Below are 26,450 nucleotides of genomic sequence, written 5' to 3' on the forward strand. Positions count from 1 at the left end.
CTAAACTGATATGCAATGTTGTAGTGAAATAAGATTTCAATTTATTTAATTTAACTGTATATATAGCTCTTGACAGAGCGGAAAGGCAAAAAATGAAAACCAACACAAGACTTAGTTTGGTTTGATTTTCTTTTTAACAAGTTTTCACTTTTTATATTTTTCCAAGAATGGATAAAGGAGTTAATCCTACTTGTACTGTCAAGCATGTAATCCAGTATGAATATCACAAATTTGAGTTGATGGTGGTTATTTTTTGAAGTTTGTGATCACAATACAGTTTAGTTTCACCCCCTAATTATATAAATATGTGTGTGTGTGTGTGTGTGTGTGCATATCTATACACATACATACATGTATATGTTTCATTTTCTAAACAAAAGGTTTGTTATTTTCAATTGGGGTGGCTAATTTTGTTAGACTAGAATTATTGAGTTGTTTATAGCCATTTGTGGAAACCATTGATTCATCATCGTCATCCTTATTCCTTCCTACATTATCTGATCAATGGTTATATATAATTCCAAATGGCAACTATTGACAATTGGGATTACTAGGTGGTTCAGTTTTCTGATGAACTTTAGGTATGATTTGCAAGAGAATATAAAAATGGCTGACTATATTAGTCTGTGCGTGGTGTGTGTTTTTGGACTTTTTGATCAAATCATGATCATCCTCTTTTACTTTTATGTAACAGATAATCAATATTAAATTTGTAATAATTAATTAAATCGTTACCCTTTCTTGACTTCTTGATTATCACTTACTCATTTATTTTCGTATCACCCGATCTCCAAATTTTCTCTCTGTTTGTCTATTTTAATACTTTTTGTTGTTGAATCATTTAAGAATCTCAAGATGCATAATTTTGAGAATAATCATATGACTGGGGAGTGCTTTGGGTCATGGTCTTGACTTAATCAACTCATTATTCTTTCTTAATTTCTTGATTATCTTTTACTTAAATATTTTCATATCATTCAACCTCTTTGACGTATGCCCCTTGTAGAGCCAAATCCGGTTTGCATTACATTCTGGCTCAGGGATTCCACTACACTTGTATCGCCTGATTGCTTAAATGCCCCTCCATCAACAAGGAGTTACATCTGCTATAATTGTGGAGAGGCATTTCAGTGTTTTTTGTTTGTTTATATTTTGTGAATTAAGCATTTTTCATTATTTTGAAAGTTCACCATTTTATACAAATTTATTTTGGTAGAATTAAGTACTTTCAAGGTTTTCTGGAAGCTCAAGAAGTATTCTGACTCAAGACTATTGCAACCTTTGGATACGTAGTTGTGTACCTCCTTTTAGAGCCTTATAACAATTTTGATAGCAGTAACTCAAGGCTGCCTACCGTATTGTCAGTATCCAATTTCTGCTTCATGAAGCATTCCGTAGTTTAGTGTGTTTGTAATATTCTTCTAATTTCAAGAGGAAATCCTTTCCCGTGAGTTGCATGGTTCTTTCAGAGTCGAACAGATGGTTGTAATGACGGTCTACTATTTTTTTGAATGTTTTAGGTGCTTATAGAACACGGCACTTTCAAAGTGCCATGCTTTGTTGTATGATTGAATATTGCCTGCTGACACACACATTATTTTCTTATTATTCAATACGATCTTATAATCTGTATTTTCTTCAACAGCAATGTAGCTATTGTTCAGCACCTGTTCCATTTGAATCTACAGAATATGCTTTCTGCCGAGGTGTGAATTGCAGCGATGGAGTTAGTCAGAGACACAAACTGTTCCGGTGTGCTGCTTCCATGCAGGTCTACCCTACTACTACTACTTCATGGTTTTGCTTGTGTTGTCAGAGACGGACTTCAAATATGGGACCCCAGGCTCTATTCAGAATGCCCTCTTATCCTTCAGATTTCAAGATCTCTACTGAATCTTCAAGGCTAGAACTACTTTCAAAACCATTATGCCCCTTCTGTGGGATACTGCTACAAAGATTACAACCAGAATTTCTACTGTCCACATCACCGGTGTAAGTTACAACTCTCTTCTGTATATTAATTGTATCATGTGTTAATTGTCCTATCAATAAATTAGGGTCCATCCATGCAAATGGGGTTATTAATAAATTGGGGTTCAAGTCCTCATTGCTGTGCGATGGAATTTTCTTTCCCCTATCTCCTCCCACCAATTGTTAAAAAAAGAAAGAAAAAAAAAGATTAAGCTTGAAGATTGAAAAGAATAATTGAAGCCAAGAAATCATCAGGCCTACATTGCTAAGCAACACAAAGGGAACATGTGAGAACATGCATTGGAAAAAAGAGGTGTTGCGCAAAAAACACCATCGACAAGTGTCAAGACAATGCTAGAGTGGTACACTTACAGGTCTTGAAGAACTTTCTAGATGGTCTTGTTAAATTTCATATATTTAAAAGGTTGGAAGAATGGGCTTGCTAGTGGTTCAATGGTCAAAATAACATTTCACTCCACATTCTATAATTGACCATGACCCAAGGATATGAATTATCTATTTTATTATATAAAGCATACATTTCATCCGGCGAAACTATGGCACATATTTTTTATGTCCAAATTAATCCTTATTATATAATTGAATTTTTATTTTAAATTTTGATTTCAGTTTTTGTTCCTTCTATCTATGTATAGGGCGATTTTTATTTTAAATTTTGGCATGTTTCATATTGTAACTGTTATCTATTTATTTGTAGGTCAAAAGGATAAATTTTGCCGAGGGGAAGATCTGATTCTAGAAGTAAGGAATTTGGAGCTTGATTTTTGAAATAGGCTCAAAAGTGAGATCTTGTTGGAAATTTTTTAATTTTTGTAAGAGCATTTAAATATCCAATGTGCTGATTGGTGAATTTTTGATTTTATTTTATTATTTTATTTTTTTTTAGGATTTGGGTGAATTTTATAATTTAAATATGCTTTTATGAACATGTACAGTTTAATTGTTCTTTGTAAAATATTGAATTTGATGGTTTGATCAATTTAAATTTTTATTTTTATTTTCTGTTATGATGTTTTTGTGAATAGAATGTAAATAATCAGCTCTTAGAGAGAGACGGTGAGAGAGACGGCACCACCGTCGGAAAAAATAGAAAATTTTAATATTTTTATTAATTTTGTCACAGGTTTTACTTTTTGCGACGACATTATACTGTCGCAAAAAATAGAAATTTTATTATTTAAAATAGAAAATTTATTATTTTTTAATAGTTTTTGCGACGGCGTTACACTGTCGCAAAAAATAGAAAATTTTATATTTTTTATATTTTTTGCGACGGCACAACACCGTCGCAAAAAGAAGTGTTTTTTTTAAAAAAAAGACTATTGGCGACGGTATTTTTTGTCGTCTCAAATAACATTTTTAGCGACGGTAAAATAGGACCGTCGCAAAAAACTCGAGAAATTTCAAACGTTATTAGAGACTGCACGGTGCCGTCGCAAAAAGGTAAAAATGCCGTCGCAAAACATTAGCGACGGCACTTACCGTCGCAAAAACTCTTTTGCAACCCCTGCAGTTGCGACCCCCCTCTTGCCGTCGCAAAAAGTCATTTTGCCGTCGCAAAAAGTATTAGCGACGGCATTAGGAGTATTAGCGACGGTATTTTACCGTCGCAAAAAGTCAATTTTTTTGTAGTGCACTCAATACTAATCTGGAGAAGGTAATATATGTGTATACTAAAAGAAAAATTTGGAAAGGAAATTGAAATTATAAAACTTTTAGGGCTTGTTTGGTTTGTTTTTGGGAGAGTTGTTTTTGAAAAAAAATTTGGGGAGAGAGTTTAGAAATTTTTTTGATTTGTTTGGTTGTATATTTTGGAAGAGTTGTTCTTCAAAAAATATTATAATAAGTTGATATATCAAGTATAGTGTATCATGTATAGACATAGAGAGTGAAAGGTAGAAAGATATAATATATAATATCTAATTTTAAAATAAAAATAAATATAAAAATCTAAAGAGGGCAGTTTGGAGATAGTCAATAGTAAATACTAATTTAATAAGAAGATTTTTTTTTTTTTTTTTCGTCCATGCGTACCACCAGCTAAGTTGATCCTTGGTTTCAATTCTAAGATGGTCATTACATTTTCTTCCTTAGGCTAGGATTATCAATGATGTTCTTACTGTGATAAAATATATATATATATATATATATATACATATATATTAAAATTAAAAAAAGAAGAAGTTCAACACATTTAAATGGATGAAAAAAATAAAGTTCATATAAAAATTCAGAATATTAGGTAAGATGCCAAAACAAAATACTAGTTATTTAGGTAGAGATTGATAAGGTTTACGTTTTTTTGTTTATGTTTACAAAATTTTTATAAACTAATTTCTGTTTATTGTTAGAAAAACATAAACTACAAACTCATTTGGTTTGAAAAAAATGTTTGAAAAATTTTAAAAACATAAACTAAAAAATTTGTTTGTTCAGACTTAAAATATTTATATTTATTTTTTATTATTTATGACATAAGATCATACACATTATAACTAAAAAAAATAATTAAAAAAATTAATTGACAAAAAAATTTGTTAGTCAAATTTTTAACGAAAAACAATAAATCGACACAAATGATTTTTACGTGGAAACAACTACAATTGAAGCACCTTCAATTGTGATAAAAAAATCATGTGCGAAACGCCTCTAATCAATCCACTACTGGAGAAAAGAAAGATTACAAAGATAACAAACAAATTATCCAAACGCTTCCAATTTGTCTTCAAATCTTCTGTATATCTTTCACCGCAACCTTCGTCTCGGAACTGATTAGACTGAAGTTGAATCCATAATTTCTATTGTCGAATCAACGACTACACACAGTATCAAACTCCTTTGAAACTCCATGCTTGAATCTCCGGATTCCACCGAAGAAGAACACTCTTGAATATAACCAATCAACCTCCTTGATATGTGCTTAACAAAACATGAGTTTAATACTCACTCAACTCATCAAGGAAAACTCACAAAAAACTCCAAAAGAAAACCTCAGAAAACCTTAAAGTAGATCTCAAAACGTAATCATAGTTTTGGACTAAAACTAGTATTTATAGAAAACTGGGACAGCAAAGCTTGCTCGAGCGAAGACTCTCTCGCTCGAGCGAGGAACCAATCACGTGTGTTTTCCTTAAGTGGCTTCGCTCGAGCCACGTTACCTACGCTCAAGCGTACATTCATCATTCTCAGGTTTTTTACACATGCAGCCTTCGCTCGAGCGAGGACTCCCTCGCTCGAGCGAGCAAGACAAAAAACTTAGAAAAAATATAACTTGATAAAACCATGTTTGCCCATGGGATTGACAACAAGACTAAGGGACCTAACAATCTCTCTCTTTGTCAATTCCCAGACAAAACATGCTAACAATTTCCTAAGCAAACACAAGTTTTAAAGAAAAACAACCAACCTAACATAACAAAACAACTTGAACCAAATATCTGCAAAAATAGAAAATCATCACTAAGAAAAAGAATGAGAAAATATAAAAAAAGCTAGATCATAAAAAAAACTAGTCCAGTGCTGTCTACATAATCCACCATGAGTATGCAAAATCAACATATGTAGAATCAACATGTATCCTATTTATCATATATCCCATATATACCCCCCAAAAATTACTCGAACTAATACTCCCCTTTTTGGCCAGGAGAGACAAAAGAAACAGTTATATATAGACCAAAATAAAAACTGTCCAAAAAAACCATAGTCCAAATACTCTTAAAAACTAGGAGTCTGATGGAGGTGGCTGCTACATCTGGAGCAAGGAAAGAATCTGGGCTAGCATCGTGCTCTGCTGATCAAGATGACCATCCAGTGTATTCAGACGAGCATCCAACAGATTAGGTCGATGCATAACCGACTGCTTAAACTGTTGTAGCTGGCCACGAAAGGAACGTGGGCATATCTCAGGCATCTCTGGGGCACTAACAGCGGCTGCATCATACTCGGCCTCCTCAGCTAAGGGATCATCACCTGTATCAGTAACCCCGACTCCTGATGGACCCCCCCGAATATGAGCTTAACTTTGAGACATGGTCAACTTGGTAATGGGTTTAACAGGAGAGGCAAATCCATCATCCTCAAAGACGGGGACACCAAGAGAAGTGAGGAATCTAGTGAGAAAGCAACCATAAGGAAGACCTAAGGACTTGCGTCCCTAAAAAACAGAGATCATTTTGGTGACAATCATCGCAGGCAGGTCAATGGGAAGATCACCATCAATGCAATATAACACATACCCCTGATCTTGGGTAATGTGAGAGGAAGGAGTGGTCACATGAATATTGGCGCACGCAATGATGTTAAGAAAGCGAAAATAAGAAAGAAGCTCATTTTGTTGAATAAGTGCCCTGGCAATCCAAGTCCGGGGGGTGCCACAAAGATTAGTGGCAACTCGATCAAAGTCAATCCCACTGCGAGTAAGAAAAGGATAATGAAAATCTCGGACTTCCGGTAGACTAAGAAACAACCGAAAAGCCTCATCAGTGATGACCAAAGCTTTCTTCTTAACCCAGGTGCTAAATCAGGGAGCAAGTTCCTTGCGGATAGAATGCATATTACAATAAAACTCATGGACCAGACTGAGATTTTGAGGCCCTGAGAAAAGCAACACTTGATCACCCCCTAAAGAATCAAACAACGAACGGATAGGGAGCAACTCAAACGCCCTAGGAAGGACATTGTTCCTAGAGGTGAACTTTCCTAGAGGTGTGAAACTCTCGAAACAAAATGGATTTTTCCTTCGATTCAAATTTTTCAGTATTGTAGTTTGGGCAGGACACAGTGGATTTACGACATTTCGAAGGCTCACCCACAACTAAACAACAAAAGGATAGAAAAACCATAGAAACACCCACCAAACCATACCATAATGTACCAAAAAAACATTAGGACCCCCAAAACCAAACAAAAGAGCACAACAAAACATTAGTAATCCAATAGTGTTAGGAAAATATCAAAATCACAAAACTATAGCTTAATATCAATGATAGGTAGAACAGAGCTAGGTTAAGATCCAACAGACACAAATGTATTAATAAGAGAAAGAAAAGAACACACAAAAAAAAAAAAAAAAGTATTTGAAACACAGAAAATGAAGAGAATCATAATCAATTAATAGAATTTAGAAAGAAATTAAAACACTAATAAAAAAAAAAAAAAAACCTAATTTAAACCTTGACATTAAACCTTATGTAATAACCCGGATTCGTAATTAGCCACTAATTCGTAATTAATGATGCTAATGAGATGATTAAAATAAATTATGTGTTTATTCTGTGTTTTGCATGATATTTGGCTTTCTATCTGTTGCCTGTAGAAATATCTGTTTGGATTTTCCGCTTTAATATGTAAATTGAAAGCCTTATCGGCATCCGAAACCGAAATTGATTACATCAATATGTTATTTGGAATTTTTAGAACCTTGTGGCAAATTTTATTAAAAATTGATTCAGAACGATTAATAAGGTCGTGTTTGATTAGCCTAATGTCCCAATTAATGCATTATATCATCATAACTACATATGCATCACATTTAGCTCTTTTGAGCTCATTTCCTTTCATTTCCCTTGAGTGGAAAAATCTGAGATTTCATCTTAGAGAGAGAGAGAGAGAGAGCAATTCTAGAGAGACGAAATGAGAGATTAAAAGAAGAAGTTGAAGATTTTACTTGAGTTTATCAATTTTGTGCAAGAGCTAGACTAATTCAAGACTATAGGTATGAATTCAACTCCTAGATTTATGAATCTAAGTTATTAACATGTAGATTGTGAGTTTTAATGTGTAAGCCTAGGATGAAGATTTGAGTTACAAATCATACATGCATGCTCATGTAAGTGTTAATTACCAAGTTAGCTTTGAATTGCATCAATTGTGTTGGAAATGGAGGTTGAATGGTACATGCATGCATATTTCATCAAGTCTTGTAAGTCAATCCCATGTTTTTGAAGTCTTGAAAGAGAATTTGGAAGAGAAATCCACATGCATGCATGAATACATGGAGTTTTGATATGTTAAGTTTGATTTTGGGCATTTATGTTGTTATCATGAGTTATTTGGCACATGCATGTGTAATTCATCATATTTTAAAGCTTAAATCCATGTTTTGAAAAAGAGTTCCCTCATGCATGGAGCCTTTGAGCTCAATTTACTAGTTTTATGGAGTTTGAAGAAAAGATTTTACATGCATGTTTTGTTTCTTGAATTTCAAGTTGAAATTGTGAATTTTTAACAAAACCTTGGGCCATGATTTTATGAAATGATCCTAAATTCTTCACGTTTTACAAGTTTACTATGTTATCTCAAGTTTCGGGGCCCAAGAGATGTGTTTTGGTAGATTGAATTCGAGTTTTGAGCTTGGTGATCAAATCTGGAAATTCCAAAATTTGCATCCACGCTCGAGCGTGGGAGTTCACGCTCGAGCGACCACTCTGAGTGCGTGCACTCCGCTCGAGCGACCAAAAGTCTGCTCGAGCATGAATTTCAAGCTCCTAGAAGTTTCATCAGCGAAGGAATGTACGCTCGAGCGACCATTCACATTTTGCATGTCCACTCGAGCGAGGAAGTCTACGCTCGAGCGGGGACTTTATTTTTAGAAAATTTGCCTAACTGTACCAACTCATGTTTTGGCATCCTCATTGCATCTTAGGCATTCCTAAGACCTAATTTAGCTTTGATAATTTGGTTCTGGATTAGAAACACACAAAGTGAAGAATGTACTAAGTTATGAGATTTAAGAGTGTGTTTTGAGCAATGTGTTAAGCAAGAAACCTATGTAAGCTAAGCCGTGTTGGCCACTTGAATGTGTAATGATAAGACATGCTTGTGTTATGTATTTTGTGATTGTAGGTCAAGACTCGAGGATTGGAACCATTGTGAGTAACATTATCGTAAAGATACGTTTAAATGAAATTATGTTCCAAATGAAATGCGATAAGCTATGATTTCTGAAATGATATTTGTTTACGTGAATGAACTTCCCAAGTTTGAAATCTACTATGGCATCCATAGATAGTCCCAAGTTATGCGAGACAGCATGAAAATACGGGTCCATGACATACAAGTAATTACGAGATCTCGTTAGCCACTTCACTATGGTGATATGTGTTTAATCGGTATCCGAAACCGATTACTCTAGTCAGAAGACGTTCTGTGATGTGTTCTATGGGATGTACCATTATTATGTTCTGATATGAGGATGATTATGCTATGATCTATTTTCTGCTTATGATATGTTCGGATTTCGTTCACTAACCCCTTTACTTTAATGTTATTCACTGGGCTTTAGCTCACTGTTTGTATATATATATATATATATATATATATGTATAGGTTAGCATTCTGGAGTTTGAGCCTGAAAGTTTTTGTTTGGATCTGGGGTCCGTTGTCAGCCAACCATTGTGCCTCACGTGGAGGTTCCCAAAGCATCATGTGTTTAAGCTCTGTGGTTTCTGTTTATATAAGACTTGAATTGATGTCATTGGCTGTACTGAAAAATACTGTAATGTGTGTGGGTATAATGTATGAATGAATTTTGATTATGTATATAAAGTTTTAAATATTCTGTTCATATAAGTCAGCACAGCTCATTGGACAACTATATTTATGTATTTGCTTCCGCTAGCCCCCTTAATTTTGTTAATCTGTTCAGAGGCCTTCGATAATCCAAGGATTACTGGCCGGTTACGATACTAAACCTATAGGGGCGGGTTTGGGTCATGACAGAGTGGTATTAGAGCATGAGTTATACCGCACACACGTGTCCATATGAGCTATAGGATGTCTTAGAAATGAAATAGGGGCATTGCATTATCATGTGTAAGTATGTGAGCTATTATGACCATGTCCTTATTGAAAATACATTGAAATGAAACCTTTGTGCATAATCAAAGAAGTTAAGTGGAATAACATGTAATGTTAATTTCAATATCGAATGTGGAATCTATGTGAATATGAACGTATGAAAGTAAGGGATCATGTGACTGTATCTGAATTGAAATGATAGTATAAACACGTCTGATATGAAATGAAATGTGGAATCACTGAGAGTTTCCCTTATATTAATAAGCACCATGTTTATGTGTAGCCCATGGAAATGACAAGGAATATAGACGAATCTGAATCTTCTGACGCTAGAATTAGCCGGTTAGAAAGAATGGTCGAAGCCTTAACCAAAAATCTGAAACAACAGCAACAAGGGCAAATATACGTACCTGAACCAGCTAATTATGATATGATAACATTGACACAGAAATACAATAAGATGAAACCACTGGAATTTCAGGGGGGTATTGAACAGTTAAAAGTCAAGGCTTGGGTCTTAGAAACTGAGAAAATATTTGAGGTATTTCCATGTACTGAGGCACAGAAAGTTTTGTTGGCAACATTCACGCTCAAAGAGGAGGCTAGGAGATAGTGGATGTTAGTACGAAATGATAATGAGGGTGTGACATGGGATAGATTTAAAGAAATCTTCTTCGAAAAATATTTTCCCCAATGCATCTGGGATAGGAAGGTATCCGATTTTGAACAACTAAAACAAGGCAAAATGACTGTGGCTAAATGTAGACGTCCCCGAACGCCCCGGGAGGACGAGGTCCCGTTCCGTTCGATATTGGGCTCACTACAGCTCAGGACTCTCAAATTGTCACGGTTCTTAATCTGAACCAAAGAGTCCAAATCCGGCAAATCGTTTTGAGAAAACAGATTTTGAAAGAAGTGCCAAACATGGACTGCTTTGCCAGATACAGAGTCGTCACCTAAATGTTTTATTTTGGGGAAATTTAGGAAACCCTGACTCGTTTGCCTAAGGCCATGTGTCCGTCATCACCAAAGTTGCCTCGGCTCGGGAACTTGGGTATGATTGGAGAAGGTCACTTCGTGAGCACCCCCGCTCGCCCGATCAAAGATCGGCCTCTACTAACCATGATATCTATTTTTGAAAACATTATGCGTTCTTATTTCGGTTATTAGCCTAGATTTACTATGTGATGCGCACAACATACAAGTATAGACTAGATCGCCTGAATTGGAACAAAACATTTCATGTTTGTTTATTTGAAAATGGTTTGATGGTGTTACCCGCAAGTAGGCTAAGACGTGGATTTGCTACCCTCGGGTGGGCTTAGAAAACATGATTTTGCCACTATCTAGTGGGCTTTAAAACTCACAATTAATGAATTGTTCCAATCCAAATAATCCAACCTTCACCCACAGGCATTCAGGCAGTTATATCACGTAAGCAATTAGCCTCATGGTAAGCATGCTATCATGGCAGTCACTCACACACCTGCAAGGATGCTAAAGCATAAAACTTACTGAGTACTCCAAGCCAAAACAGAAGCTAATTAGAAATCTATGCATGATCCTAATTATACAGAAATGCCTAATGCAACGCATGCAAAAATGCAACTATAGCAGGCTCGGCTATTCTAGACATGGCATATGAAATGCTGCAGCTAACATGTATTCAACTTGGAATTGAAAATACAATGCAGTTAGTATGATGCGCCGAGCCCGGTGCATGCAAAACAGATGAATGAATGCAAACATGCTATCATACTGTATGCTAATTGAAACATGCCCTAATCTAACCATCATAAGCGGGTAAATAAAAAGGAGAAAGACGTGGGGTTGGAAGACATACATCACACACACGTACACTTATTACAGTTGTGCCCTCGCGCAGAGGGTCCGAATAAATAATATACAGTCCCAAATGAATAATTACAGTCCAAATATGTACAAAACCCTAATTAATTAACAAATTAAAATAGGAAAGCAATAAATTGGCATGCAAGCCAGGGACTGCCTCAAATCTGCTTCGGATGATGAATGATGCATGCTCGGGTTGCCTTGTGCGGAGAATCCCTCGCGATGCCCCGGTTTGCCTCTGTTTGCAATTGTTCTTGGAATGCGTGTCAAGCTCCGGAAGGCTGCTGATTTTTGATTTGCTGCAACAGAGAGCAACAAAGGGGCATGGCAAAGTATTTTCACATATGTATGCATGACTACTCTTCAGGGAGTGTAGTCCTCGATCCTCGTGCCACCAATCACGCATATCGATGCATGATGGCCGAGGAGTCGAATTGCACGACTCAATATGAAATGAATGCACATATAAACACAACAAGACCTAAACTCCATCATGGATAATCCGGAGTGTCGGTGACTAGGAATTGAGACACGTTCCGTCACTCGAAGTACGAAACGTCCCTCGTTTCCCGTGCTCGGGCTAACTCCTATCCCAAACACAATGCAATATGCATGACATGCATGAATGTAACCAATATACAACCTAGCATGCACAATGCTATGAAATGGCATACACGATGCACGAGGTAACATGGCATACACAATGCGCTAACATACAACCTAGCATACACAATGCTATGAAATGAAATGGCATACACAATGCACAATGGATTTACACCAACATGAGTGGACCTCAGCCACACTTACATCAGTAGCTATGAGATGAAAATGAGACTCTCGAAGTACGCGCACGCAAGCACGCAAACCGAGGACCGAACCTAAGCATAACATGCAACTCTAACAAGGCATAGCAAGGCATGGAATATGGTATGCAAACATGCGAATTTCAGCACTGAAATATGCTACAAAACAGCCCCGAAACATGGAAACATGGCACCCGATGCATGGAATGAACCCCGAAATTCGAAACTAGGCACATGGAATGACTTACAGCTATACAAAGCATGCATTATTTGATCATGAAGCATGAAGACAGATGCAAGACAGTCCCAAAACATGCATATTTCCAGTTTATAACAAGTCCTAAAAATAAACACAAATAGGGCTAACATATCATGCAAAAATGGCCCAAAAAGAGAGATTAAACACAAAGGGACAGCAGCTGGCCCCAAATGGCAAAGAGCCCTTCAACAAAGTTGAAGAGGGGCTCAAAACATGGCACTTTACAGTTTACATTAAGCCACGAAAATAATCACAAATAAGGCCAAACTATCATGCAAGAAAAGGGCTAAAAGAGGGGTAAAGAGACAGGTGGCAGCTGCTGTTCTCAAACAGAGGAGAGCCCTTCAACAATGTTGTATTTTATAGTTTATGGAAAGGTCCAAAACAACTCACAAATAGGCCTAAAATACTATGCAAAAATTGGCCTAAAAGAGAGATAAAGAAGCAAGTGATAGCAGGAGGCCTCAAAAAGAGGATAGCCCTTCAATAATGTTGAAGAGGGGCTCAAAACAAGCTATTTTTACAGTTTATGGAAAAGTCCAAAATAACTCACAAATAGGCCTAAAATACTATGCAAAAATTGGCCTAAAATAGAGATAAAGAAGCAAGTGATAGTAGGGGACCTCAAACAGCAGGAGGTCCTTGATCAAACATGAAAAGGGGCTCAAAATATGACTATTTATAGTTTGGGTCAGAGCCCAAAAATGCTAGCAAGTATGGCTTAGATACAAAGCAAAATAAGGCACAAAAGAGGAAAAATGGGACTCACCCTTGTAGACCAATGGACCAGCCGCTCTTGGACCAATTTTGGGAGCTCTTCACCTCTGGAAAGCAGCCTCAAGTTATTGGAATGGAGGATGGAGGCCTTGTGCTATGAGGTGTAGGGTAAATGGTGTAGAACTTAAGGGGTTTTGAGGGTTGGAATAGAGAGAGAGGGAGATTTAATGCAAGAGCTCCAAACCAATTCTTGTAACCTTCTAAAATGCAGCTGGGGGTGCTGGTTATATAGGCAAAGGAATGGAGGAAAGGGGGGGAAAATCAAATTCAAATTTTCCCCTCAAAAGACCTCCCATCGGATACAGGATCTGGGGTGAAACAAAGGGTGCATCTGTAAGTAACCAGGTGAGAGGATCACGGCCGGCCAGGTTCAGAAGGTTCAGGGGGCCGGCCGACCACCTCCCATGACCGGCCGACCAAGGGTCAAAAAGGTCAAGCACAATTACTGGTCGGCCACCAAATATTGGTGGCCTCCCAGGTGTGTACAACACAAATATGTGGTTGAAACCCAGAAAAAGTGAACCAGGAGAGAGAAAAGACCATTTTTTAGAGGGGTCAAAAGGGTCAGGCACAATTACTGGTCGGCCACCAAATATTGGTGGCCTCCCAGGTGTGTACAACACAAATATGGGGTTTAGGGTTCAAGAAAGTGGCCCCGAGGTGGTCAACATTGGCTTTCAAGTGAGGAAAACGGGTGTTGGAGAGCGATGAAGAAATAAAGCTGGCTTTTCAGAACAATCGCTGGCCTCCCACCCTCCTACAAGCTTCCTAACTATGAAAATAAGGTCTCCAACAAAAAAGAACCAAAACGGATGCAAAACGGAGGTTTAGGGGACCGAAACGCGCGGCCCGGGGCCCTAAAAATGGGCTGTTAAGCACCGAAGGTGGCGTTCGAGTTGGTCTCTCGGGCCACAGTGTTCCTCAAAAAGGAGGAAATAAGGTGTATACCAAAAACCGGAGCAAACGGAGATGGTTAGGCGGTCCCGAACCGAGGCACACGGCCGTCGACTCCGAAAAATCGGAAACCGGGCTCCAAACGGGAAAAATGGCCTATGGCCACGAAACGTAGCCTACGGCCACTGAGAGATGATCTACGAGACCTCTCTCTCCCTTCGGGAAGAGAAAACAAAGAAAATAGGACCTGGTTCGCAAATCGAGAAAAAGCACAAAAGAGCCCCGAAGTCTAGAGGCAAGGCTCGCAGCCGAGACTCCGCAACCTCAGAACGAGCACAATATGCAACATCACCAAACGCTCAATCGGTGACGTCTGAGTCTTAGGTCGGTCAAAAATGGGGTGTCTATACTAAATATGAAACAAAATTTACTGAGTTAGCCCGTTATGCACCCCACATGATAGACACTAACTACAAAAAGGCTAGGAAATTTAAAGGTGGGCTTGACTTAGATGTGTTTGATCGAGTTGGCGTCTTAAAATTGCCAAAATACGTGGATGTTCTTCACAGGGCCTTAATGTCTGAGGCAAACATAGCAGCCTTGAAAATATCAAAACCAACATCATCAAATGAATCAGAAAGAATGAAACAGAAGAAACAGAAAGTCGAAATGACTAGTAATTCGATAACTTTTGCGAATGAGAAATCTAGGGCAAAAACTGTGAACAAAGAAAGCTGGGGAAGCAATGTGAACAATGGTATACCTAGTTGTAAAGAATGTGGGAAACAACATTGGGACATTTGTCGCCGCTTATCAGGGGCTTATTTTAGATGTGGTCAGAAAGGGCACTTGGCTAAATCTTGCCCGCGAACTCATCCGAACAACACCTAGAGCCAAGGAAGGGTTTACACCCTAGTTCCAGAAAATGCTCGGAATACTGAAACAACTGACGTAGGTATTACCTTAATTATGTGCAATTGTTTATATGGGAATTTGTGTGGAAAGTGTATATTCCTTAACTTGATATAGATTGTGGACATGTTAATTGAACCAATTGACTTATTAGAATTATTTGACTTATTAGAATTATGAGTCCCTAGTTATTGACTGCCTCGAAAACTTGTTAATTTTATGTGAGATACCCGAAGCCCTATAACGAATTACCTGTGCTATGAGAATTGTTGGGACTTGTGAATGACGAGAATTTGCTGGGTTAGATCTTGGTACCGTAGTGCAACAATTCAATGTGAACTGTTAGGTATGACTTTTGGACTATGCTAGAACTATCAAACATGAGAATACGTTATGATTGACTATAATTGAGAACCTATGTCAATTTGGAAGAACGAACTTTTGCTTGTGAGTTGTGAACGAAGCCTAAATGATAATTGATTCTAGACTTCTATCCGTACACATGTGACCTTGCTTGTGCACTTTGAGACCTACTGCCTGATGTGAACTATATGTGTGATGCCTTAGACTCTTTTGTGTAACAACTACCTATACTATAGAGAATGTTTGGACTTATATATGTTTATACCTTTGCTTGGGATGTTGATTGATTCAAACTTGACACGCTCTTTGTATCTAGACTGAGTGGACTTGCCTTAACTATCGTATTTAGAGAAACTGTTTTGTGTTCATCTGTACATTGAACTCGTGAATCCGTATTAGGAATGTTATTAGATTATGAACATGCACCTATATGGCTGTACTTTTGCTCGGAATGATCGATATGTTATTAGTTTTGATAACTTGACCGTTGGGATTATGACTCTAAAATTGTGTGATTAAGTAAAGACCCCGAGCGACAAACTCTAAATTGTGAACTACGATTGTTGCAACTTGATAAGACTGTTTGACTCGACTAGTGAGCCTATACTTTAGTGACTGTACGACCGATCTGAAACTTCTGTATAACGATCTGCTATTGTGTACCACCGAGAGACTTTATGTGATACACCGTTGCGTACCTTATGCTTACATGAAAACTCCTTTGGGAACTTGTTATATTGACCGTGATGCTTACCTCGTGATATGAACAATTACATACCTGTACACCCATATATGAACTTGCTTGGAGAATGTAACATTGTATATGACCTAAACTCTTCGATATGAACTATTGTGATACATAACTCTGATGTGATTTGAGAACCAAGGAACTTAGAACAATTGTAGAACTATTGACTATGCACCTAAGCGAATGAAGTATGAACTAGAACCTTTACCTGATCTAATCTGATAGAACTACGGTTTGATGAGACCTTTGTTTAACTGATGGAACTTCTGTTTGATGACTCACGCTTTGAACTTTTATTTGATATGACGGGGAGGAACTTTCGTCTGCTATGACCTGGTTGAACTTTCATTGATTTGATCTGAGGAGACCCTTATTGAGAGCTATTATCTGATTCGATTACATTATGGGGGATTGTGAATTGGTTATGATCGAGTAACAGGGCCGTGTTGCTAAGGGAACTAACCGAATGGGAATTAGAATCAATCTTGAACCCTTAGGAAGAATGTGAACTGTCAACAGCAGACTATGAGATTACGAATAGCTTCTTACTGTATGCCCATAATCGATTGGGAAAACACGTGAATGAGATTATGAAATATGGTAACTTGTGCTTAGGAAATATGGGAATACCGTATACATGACACGTGGTTAATTACCCAGTATTACCGTTATGACTATGAACTTGTTTGACTAGAGAACGATTGCTTTGGTGTTGCTGTACTTCAAACTGATGGAATTTGTTGACAACAGACTGGTTGATTATAAACTCTGACTACCTAGGGGTATATGTAATCAGTATGACAGAGCTGTGTTGACACATAGTACGAATGAATCTATGGAAACTGAGGCTGATGAATAGTATATGAATGATTACTTCGGAATTTCGTTTACTGCTACGGGGTTAATGTACGAAATTGCCTTGTATTTCTGCTATACTTTGGGTGACCTGGACTAACTGTAATGGATTACCGATTTGAAAACCAAGTTGAACAAAGATCGGATGAATGACTCGGAATGAATAATCAAATCTCTATAATTTAACAGGGGAAATTACTTATGAAAATGGAAACAGTGTGAATCTATGACCCCGATAAGTACTTGATATAAGTAATGTAATTAATAACGTAGTAAAGTTGTGTTCAACTGCATTTGCTTTCTGTATGTCTAAAGGGGATTTGTTTTCTAAAATATTATGTGTTATGCAATGAACAATTGTCTGATCTCTGATATGTATTCATGTGACTCTTGGTATTATGTGGTATCTGTTAGCTGTTACCCGGTATCAGAGGTTCCTTTATGGAACTTATTTCTGTCTGCACTATGTTACCCGTACCGAAGGCCCTGTCGCGGGGGCTCAGCTTCTGTTCTATTCTGTTACCCGGATTCGGAGGTTCCTTTATGGAACTGGCTATTTATAACCATCACGTGTCTGTATCTGTTCTGTATCTGCTATGTCTACATCTGTTCTATATCTGCTCTGTTGTGCTAATAAATGCACCATGTATGTTTAAGCAAGACTTGTGACATCTGTGTATGATCTGGACAAGAATATGAATATTAGCACGTATCTGAATCTATTTTTGAGTAAAATCAGGATGCGTATAAGACTCTATTTTGTTACGAACCCTAATCTCTGTATATGATTTATGATTCTTTTTCTATACGAAGCTAAGGTCGAGATTAGGTCATGAATATGGTTATGCTTCTGTTTTGTAGAGTTAAAGTTATATTTTTTATGGGCATCATTTCTGTTAGCATAAGATAACTTGAGTTTGGAGGACCAAACTTTTTAAGGTGGGGAGACTGTAATAACCCCGATTTGTAATTAGCCACTAATCCGTAATTAATGATGCTAATGAGAGGATTAAAATAAATTATGTGTTTATTCTGTATTTTGCATGATATTTGGCTTTTTATCTGTTGCCTGTAGAAATATCTGTTCGGATTTTCCGCTTTAATATGTAAATTGAAAGCCTTATCGGCATCCGAAACCGAAATTGATTACAGCAATATGTTATTTGGGATTTTTAGAACCTTGTGGCAAATTTTATTAAAAATTGATTCAGAACGATTAATTAGGTCGTGTTTGGTTAGCCTAATGTCCCAATTAATGCATTATATCGTCATAACTACATATGTATCACATTTAGCTCTTTTGAGCTCATTTCCTTTCATTTCCCTTGAGTGGGAAAATCTGAGATTTCATCTTAGAGAGAGACAGAGTGAAATTCTAGAAAGAGGGAATGAGAGATTAAAAGAAGAAGTTGAAGATTTTACTTGAGTTCATCAATTTTGTGCAAGAGCTAGACTAATTCAAGACTATAGGTATGAATTCAACTCCTAGATTTATGAATCTAAGTTGTTAACATGTAGATTGTGAGTTTTAATGTGTATATTGAGCCTAGGATGAAGATTTGAGTTACAAATCATACATGCATGCTCATATAGGTGTTAATTACCAAGTTAGCTTTGAATTGCATCAATTGTGTTGGAAATGGAGATTGAATGGTACATGCATGCATATTTCATCAAGTCTTGTAAGTCAATCCCATGTTTTTGAAGTCTTGAAAGAGAATTTGGAAGAGAAATCCACATGCATGCATGAATACATGGAGTTTTGACATGTCAAGTTTGATTTTGGGCATTTATGTTGTTATCATGAGTTATTTGGCACATGCATGTGTAATTCATCATATTTTAAAGCTTAAATCCATGTTTTGAAAAGGATTTCCCTCATGCATGGAGCCTTTGAGCTCAATTTACTAGTTTCATGGAGTTTGAAGAAAAGATTTTACATGCATGTTTTGTTTCTTGAATTTCAAGTTGAAATTGTGAATTTTTAACAAAACCTTGGGCCATGATTTTATGAAATGATCCTAAATTCTTCATGTTTTACAAGTTTACTATGTTATCTCAAGTTTTGGGGCCCAAGAGATGTGTTTTGGTAGATTGAATTCGAGTTTTGAGCTTGGTGATCAAATCTGGAAATTCCAGAATTTGCATCCACGCTCGAGCGTGGGAGTTCACGCTCGAGCGACCACTCTGAGTGCGTGCACTCTGCTCGAGTGACCAAAAGTCCACTCGAGCGTGAATTGCAAGCTCCCAGAAGTTTCATGTCATTTACAGATCGTTCGAGTGAAGGAATGTGCGCTCGAGCAACCATTCACATTTTGCATGTCCGCTCAAGCGAGGAAGTCTACGCTCGAGCGGGGACTTTATTTTTAGAAAATTTGCCTAAGTGTTCCAACTCATGTTTTGGCATCCTCATTGCATCTTAGGCATTCCTAAGACCTAATTAAGCTTTGATAATGAGATTATGGATTAGAAACACACTAAGTGAAGAATGTTCTAAGTTATGAGATTCAAGAGTGTGTTTAGAGCAATGTGTTAAGCAAGAAACCTATGTAAGCTAAGCTGTGTTGGCCACTTGAATGTGTAATGATAAGACATGCTTGTGTTATGTATTTTGTGATTGTAGGTCAAAACTCTAGGATTGATTGACCGCTTACTAGAACCACTGTAAGTAACGTTATCGTAAAGATACATTTATATGAAATTATGTTCCAAATGAAATGTGATAAGCTATGATTTCTGAAATGATATCTGTTTACGTGAACGAACATCCCAAGTTTGAAATCTATTATGACATCCATAGATAGTCCCAAGTCATGCGGGACGGCATGAAAATGCGGGTCCATGACATACAAGTAATTACGAGACCTCGTTAGCCACTTCACTGTGGTGATATGTGTTTAATCGGTATCCGGAACCGATTACTCTAGTCGGAAGACGTTCTGTGATGTGTTCTATGGGATGTACCATTATTGTGTTCTGATATGAGGATGATTATGCTATGATCTATTTTCTGCTTATGATTTGTTCGGATTTCGTTCACTAACTCATTTACCTTAATGTTATTCACTGGACTTTAGCTCACTGTTTGTATATATATATATATATATGTATATGTGAGCCTTCTGGAGTTTGAGCCTGAAGGTTTTTGTTTGGATCTGGGGTCCGTTGTCAGCCAACCATTGTGCCTCAGGTGGAGGTTCCCGAAGTATCATGTGTTTAAGCTCTGTGGTTTCTGTTTATATAAGACTTGAATTGATGTCATTGGCTGTACTTAAAAATACTATAATGTGTGTGGGTATAATGTATGAATGATTTTTGACTATGTATATAAAGTTTTAAATATTCTGTTCATATAAGTCAGCACAGCTCATTGGACAATTATATTTATGTATTTGCTTCCGCTAGCCCCCTTAATTTTGTTAATCTGTTCAGAGGCCTTTGATAATCCAAGGATTACTGGCCGGTTACGATGCTAAACCTACAGGGGCAGGTTTGGGTCGTGACACCTTAGCACAAATGTACCAAATTACTAAACCAAACTTCAATAGAGAGATAGTAAATTAGAATGCAAAAACACAATGAAGAACCCTAGATAGACACAAACGGACCAAAGCAAGCACACAAACCGAATGAAAACAAAAAATAGATAGAATGACTTACCAACAATGAAGATGCACGACTAATGAAGAGAAACGCCCCAAAAACAAGTGAAACCCAAGAGATGAAAAGCAAAGGAAGAGTAATCGCCCAAGGAGAGTGAAAAAGAAAACAATCGAAGCAAAAAGGGCAAAATTGATAACTGAAAGGACGAACGGTGCTATTTAAACCTGAACAAGTAGCTCGAGTGAGACAACGGTCGCTCAAGCTTAGACACTAACGCATAAGGGGTTGCTCGAGCCAAGATCTTGTCACTCAAGCCTAAAAAGCACACTCTCATAATCTAAGCCATCTGCAGAAGCACACTCGATCGAACACTCCCTTGCTCGAGCGAAGAAGAAAAAAAAACAAAAGAAATTAAAAAAAAATTTGAGCAAAAATCCAATACGCACATTATGAAGTGAAACCTGAAACAAAAGTAGTTGAGTACAATAGCATGAAGGTAATACTAAGATGAAATAATCTACAAACCATGAAGCCTGCAAACTTGCAATTTTGACAATATAAAGCATATAATCATGGGCAAATCAGATAAAATATAATTAGTGATCATAAGCTACATGAGAATGTACAACTCAAAAACCAACATGAGAGCTCACAAAATGAATGTGTGTGTGTGTGCAGTCCTTGAGAGGCTACAGAGCTAGAGTTAATCCTCGTAGTGATCGGATGGCTGGACCTCCAGCAAGAGTTACTAAACATCACAGAGAAAAGTCAAACCACTAGGTATCACGGGATATTTGTTGAGTAAATGCGGAGGCTCCCCCTCAAACGATGAGTCCCTATTTTATTTTATTATTATTCTTTTTTCAACTTTTATTTCTTGTGGGCACTCACTGGTGGCATGCACACTCAAGAGTATGGAGACCAAACCAAAGAAGTATGAAATCAAAAAGGATGGCCTGGTTGGTGCCTTTGAGGTAGCCTTTTCCTAATGCCCGGACTTCAATGAATTGAGGGAGAAATCGTGGAATTGAAAAACAATGGTAGATGGTTAAGAGACTCAACATCACCCATGATATACTAGTATAGGTCAATTCTTCTGAAAAAGTACAAGAAACACTATTAGTGATCCATAGAGAACTTTGATCACTTGTACGGAAACCCCTGCAATAGTTTATCTCAAGAATGTGTACAGAATGAGATCATGAAGTTAATGAGCATGGGCATTTAGAATGAGCTATGAACAAAGAAGAATAAGATCTTGTAAGCAGCATGAGCAGTGTTCATATAAATTTGGATGCAAAGATGATAGGAATCAATGACTACGAGATTATAGCATCCAAGCACACATAAAGCCAAACACTTAGACCCACATAAGGAACAAGTAACACTCTAGTGATCGAGCACTACTCCCAAGGTCTTTCTAAGGAACTCAAACCGAAGAAGATCAAGGGATTTTGTAAAAATATAAGCTTTTTGATGCTCAGTGGGTACATGCTCAAGAACATCAAGGTCCTTTTTCACTAACTCTTGAATAAAATGATGACGAATGTCAATGTGTTTGGTGCGAGAGTGTTGGACAGGATTTTTTGAAATGTTTATGGTACTTGTGTTATCACAAAAAAAGAGTGAGAGTGTTCTGATCTATCCTATAATCATGAAGCATTTGCTTCATCCACAACATTTGTGCACAACAACTACCTGAAGCAATGTACTCAACCTCAGCAGTCGAAAGAGAGATGGCATTTTGCTTTTTACTATACTAGGAAACCAAATTATTCATAAGGTAAAAACACCCCCCGGATGTACTCTTCTTATCATCAGCAAACCCTGCCTAGTTGGCATCAGAAAAACCAGTAATTTCAGTTGTAGTATCAGTAGAAAACCAAACCCCATACCCTAATGTCCCATTAACATATTTAATGGTGCGTTTGACCACAAGAAGATGAGACTCTTTAGGACTGGCTTGGTAACGGGCACAAACACCTACACTAAAAGTAATATCAAAACGACTAGCTGTGAGGTAAATAAGACTCCCTATCATACTCCTATAAAGGGTAGGATCAACATCAGTACTAGAGGAATCTTTGGAAATGTGAAGATTGGTGCTCATGGGAGTGCGTGCATGTTTGGCAGACTCAAGACCGAACTTTGACACAAGATTTTTGGCATACTTGGTTTGAGAAACAAACATACCCGAAGGAGATTGTTTAATTTGAAGACCTAAGAAATAAGACAACTCTCCCATCATGCTCATCTCAAACTCACGTGTCATGCAATCTGAAAAATATTTTACAAGATGATCAGTAGTGGATCCAAACACTATATCATCAATATAGATCTGAGCAACAAAAATATGAGACTTAGTATGTTTCACAAATAAAGTCTTATCCACACTACCCCTTTGAAAGTCATTACCAAAAAGAAAGGTAGTAAGTCTATCGTACCAAGCCCGAGGGGCTTGTTTCAACCCATACAAAGCCTTGTCTAACTTGTAGACATGGTTTGGACATTAAGGGTCCTCAAATCCTTTTGGTTGCTCAACATAAGCCTCTTCTTTCAAGTATCCATTCAGAAAGGCACTTTTCATATCCATTTGAAATAATTTAAAATCAAGAAAACATGCAACACCAAGTAAAAGACGAATAGATTCAAGACGTGCAACTGGGGCAAACGTCTCATCATGGTCAACACCCTCTACTTGTGTGTAGCCTTGAGCAACCAACCTAGCTTTATTTCTAACCACAGTACCATACTCATCAGATTTATTCTTAAAGATCCACTTGGTACCTATTACATTCATGTCTCTAGGTCTGGGAATTAGAGTCCAAACATTGTTACGTTCAAATTGACCTAATTGTTCATGCATAGCATTGACCCAACTATCATCTAGTAAGGTTTCTTTTATATTCTTAGGTTCAATTAATGAAGCATAACATATATGAGATACCTCATCCCGAATTTGTCTTTGGGTTTTTATTCGATCCGAGACACTTCCAATCACCTGTTGAGCTGGATGATTCAGTTTCACCCTTGCTGATGGTTTAAACTCAGGACTTGTGGTGACAGAAGCATCAAAAGCGGTGTCTCTCTGTGCACTCTTTGGACTCTGACTTACCTGAGAAGTTGGTGCTGTCTCAACTTCTTGTGCTTGGACCTCAGCTTCTCTTTGACTTTATAGTTCAGTATCTAGGATTGGAGGCTCACCATTTTCTTTCTTATTTGTTACTGAAATAGGAGAACCTGTGTTATCTATAACCATATTGATTGATTCCATTAAAGATGAAGTTCACAGGTTATACACTCGAAAAGCCCTACTAGTGGTTGAATACCCTAGAAAAATACCTTCATCACTTCAGGAGTCAAATTTGCCCAAAGGCTCTCTATCTTTGAAAATGTAACACTTGCTCCCAAAAGTTTTGAAGTATTTTACATTAGGTTTCAATCCCTTCCGCAATTCATGTGGAGTTTGTAAAGTGTCGGGCCTTAAATATACACGATTTATGACATAAACAACAGTATTTAGGGTTTTAGACCAAAACTTTGGAGGAAATTTCTTACTAAAGAGCATGACCTTAGCCATCTCTTGAACAACCCTGTTCTTCCTCTCAACCACTCCATTTTGTTGTGGTGTAATAGGTGCAGAAAATTCATGCTTAATTCTATGCATATCACAAAAATCTGAAAGCGAACTGTTTTCAAACTCATGACCATGATTAGCTTGGATTCTTATGATACGCCCAATGGCAACACCTTGTTCATTTTGGATTTTAAGGACTAAAGCCTGGAAAGCATCAAACGTTTCAGATTTTTTTCTTAAAAAATTTACCCATGAAAACTGAGTAAAATCATCAACAGTTAAAAAAAAATATCTGTTACCTCCAATGCTTTTAGCACGAGTAGGTCCCATTAAAACCATGTGAACCAATTCAAGAGGACGTTTGGTTGTAATGCTGTTCACCTTTTTATGAGGGGCATGGGTTTGCTTTCCAAGTTGACATGGTCCGTACACATGGTTCAGATTCTTACCTAGCTTAGGTACGCCTCTCACAAGCTCTTTGTTGGCTATCTTAGTTAGGTCTTTGAAATTCATGTGACCTAATCTTTGATGCCATAGATCAATGTTACTTATGATGGCTGAGTGGCAAGTGAGATCATTAGTAGTAACAATCTCATAGTAGTTATCAGATGTGCAAATCCCATGCAAGACAGTATTTCCCTTTTTATCCAAAATTTCGCATTTATTTTTTGAAAACAATACTTCATGGTGGGAATCACACATTTGACTAATGCTCAAAAGATTTGCTTTAAGACCATCAACAAGTAATGCATTTTCAAGCTTGGGAAGACCAGCTACATTTATAGAGCCCTTACCAATGACTCTAGAAGTGCCACCATCTCCAAAGGTAACAATTTCACCTTTATATTTTTCAAGGGAGGTGAAATAGGATTTGTCACCTGACATGTGACGAGAGCACACACTATCAACATACCACATGTGTGAGTCATGTGCTTTTAGAGCAGTGTGAACAACTAAACAAGTCAAGTCATCTTTTCTCACCCATATCTTTTTGGTCTTAACAAAATCAGGTCTGGCGGTCTTGGTAAATGTCATGGTGTTGTGAACACCCTTATGTATCTTGGTGTTCCGCCTAGACATGTAAGGTTGTCTCCTAACCCAAAACGTATTTGAATTTCTACCATTTTGAGACACCTTACCAAACAATTCAAAGCAATAAGGATGAATGTGGCCATACCTACCACAATGATGACAAACAAAAACAGGTTTTACCTCTTTTTTGTTGATCTTACCCCCATTAGGTAGATAAAGTGAGGGATCACCTTGGTGTACCTTCAGCTTTCCCTTTGCTTGAGTATTCAGGTCATGTGATGTAGAGGCCTATCCCTTGTGAGTTGTCGCGTTACCATAGCCTACACTACAAGAAAAAACACTTTTGGCGACCACCTATTTTTTTGGGTCGCAAATAGTCCACTTTTTGCGACTGAAATTTAACTTTTGGCGACCACAATTTTTTGGTCGCGGAAAATCACCTTTTGGCGATCAAAAAAAAAAGTTGGTAACGAAAAGTATACCTATTGGTGACCAAAGGTTTTTTTGGTCGCGGAAGATCACCTTTTGGCGACCCAAAAAAAAGTTGGTCACGGAAAGTATATCCTTTGGTGACCAAAAAAAAAAGTTGGTCGCGGAAAGTATATTATTGGCGACCAAAGGCTTTTTTGGTCGCGGAAGATTACCCTTTGGCGACCAAAAAAAAAAGTTGGTCGCGGAAAGTTATGGCGGGATAAATTTTTAAAAAAATGATACTATTGTAATTACATGCTATTTTTTTGTTTAGGCATTGAAAGTTTTATAAAATAATATATAACCCAATTTTTATGGGTTATATGTTTTTTTTGCCAAATATGAACAAGAAGCATGTTATTGGCAGAGAGGATTGGGTGCATGGTGACTCCTTGGTCAGGAGTTTAAGTCCTAGGTAGTACAAAAGAATTATTATTTTTGGATCAAGGCGATGATTTTTGGCGACCAACTTATTTTCAGTCGCTAAAAGTTTACTTTTGGCTAATATGAATT

At 37.3% G+C, this 26,450-nt stretch overlaps 1 long non-coding RNA gene across 1 annotated transcript; it reads left to right on the plus strand.

Annotated features, from left to right (window-relative positions):
* The first annotated feature begins 901 nt into the window (after nt 1–901).
* On the plus strand, nt 902–2,999 carry LOC145806392 (uncharacterized). Its single transcript, XR_014349430.1, has 2 exons — nt 902–1,992; nt 2,690–2,999. It is a non-coding gene; the product is annotated as an uncharacterized LOC145806392 (long non-coding RNA).
* The last annotated feature ends 23,451 nt before the right edge of the window (nt 3,000–26,450 follow it).

Source organism: Camellia sinensis, chromosome 13, assembly GCF_055761805.1.
Source record: "Camellia sinensis isolate YWXY chromosome 13, ASM5576180v1, whole genome shotgun sequence".
In the NCBI taxonomy this organism is placed as follows: Eukaryota; Viridiplantae; Streptophyta; class Magnoliopsida; order Ericales; family Theaceae; genus Camellia; species Camellia sinensis.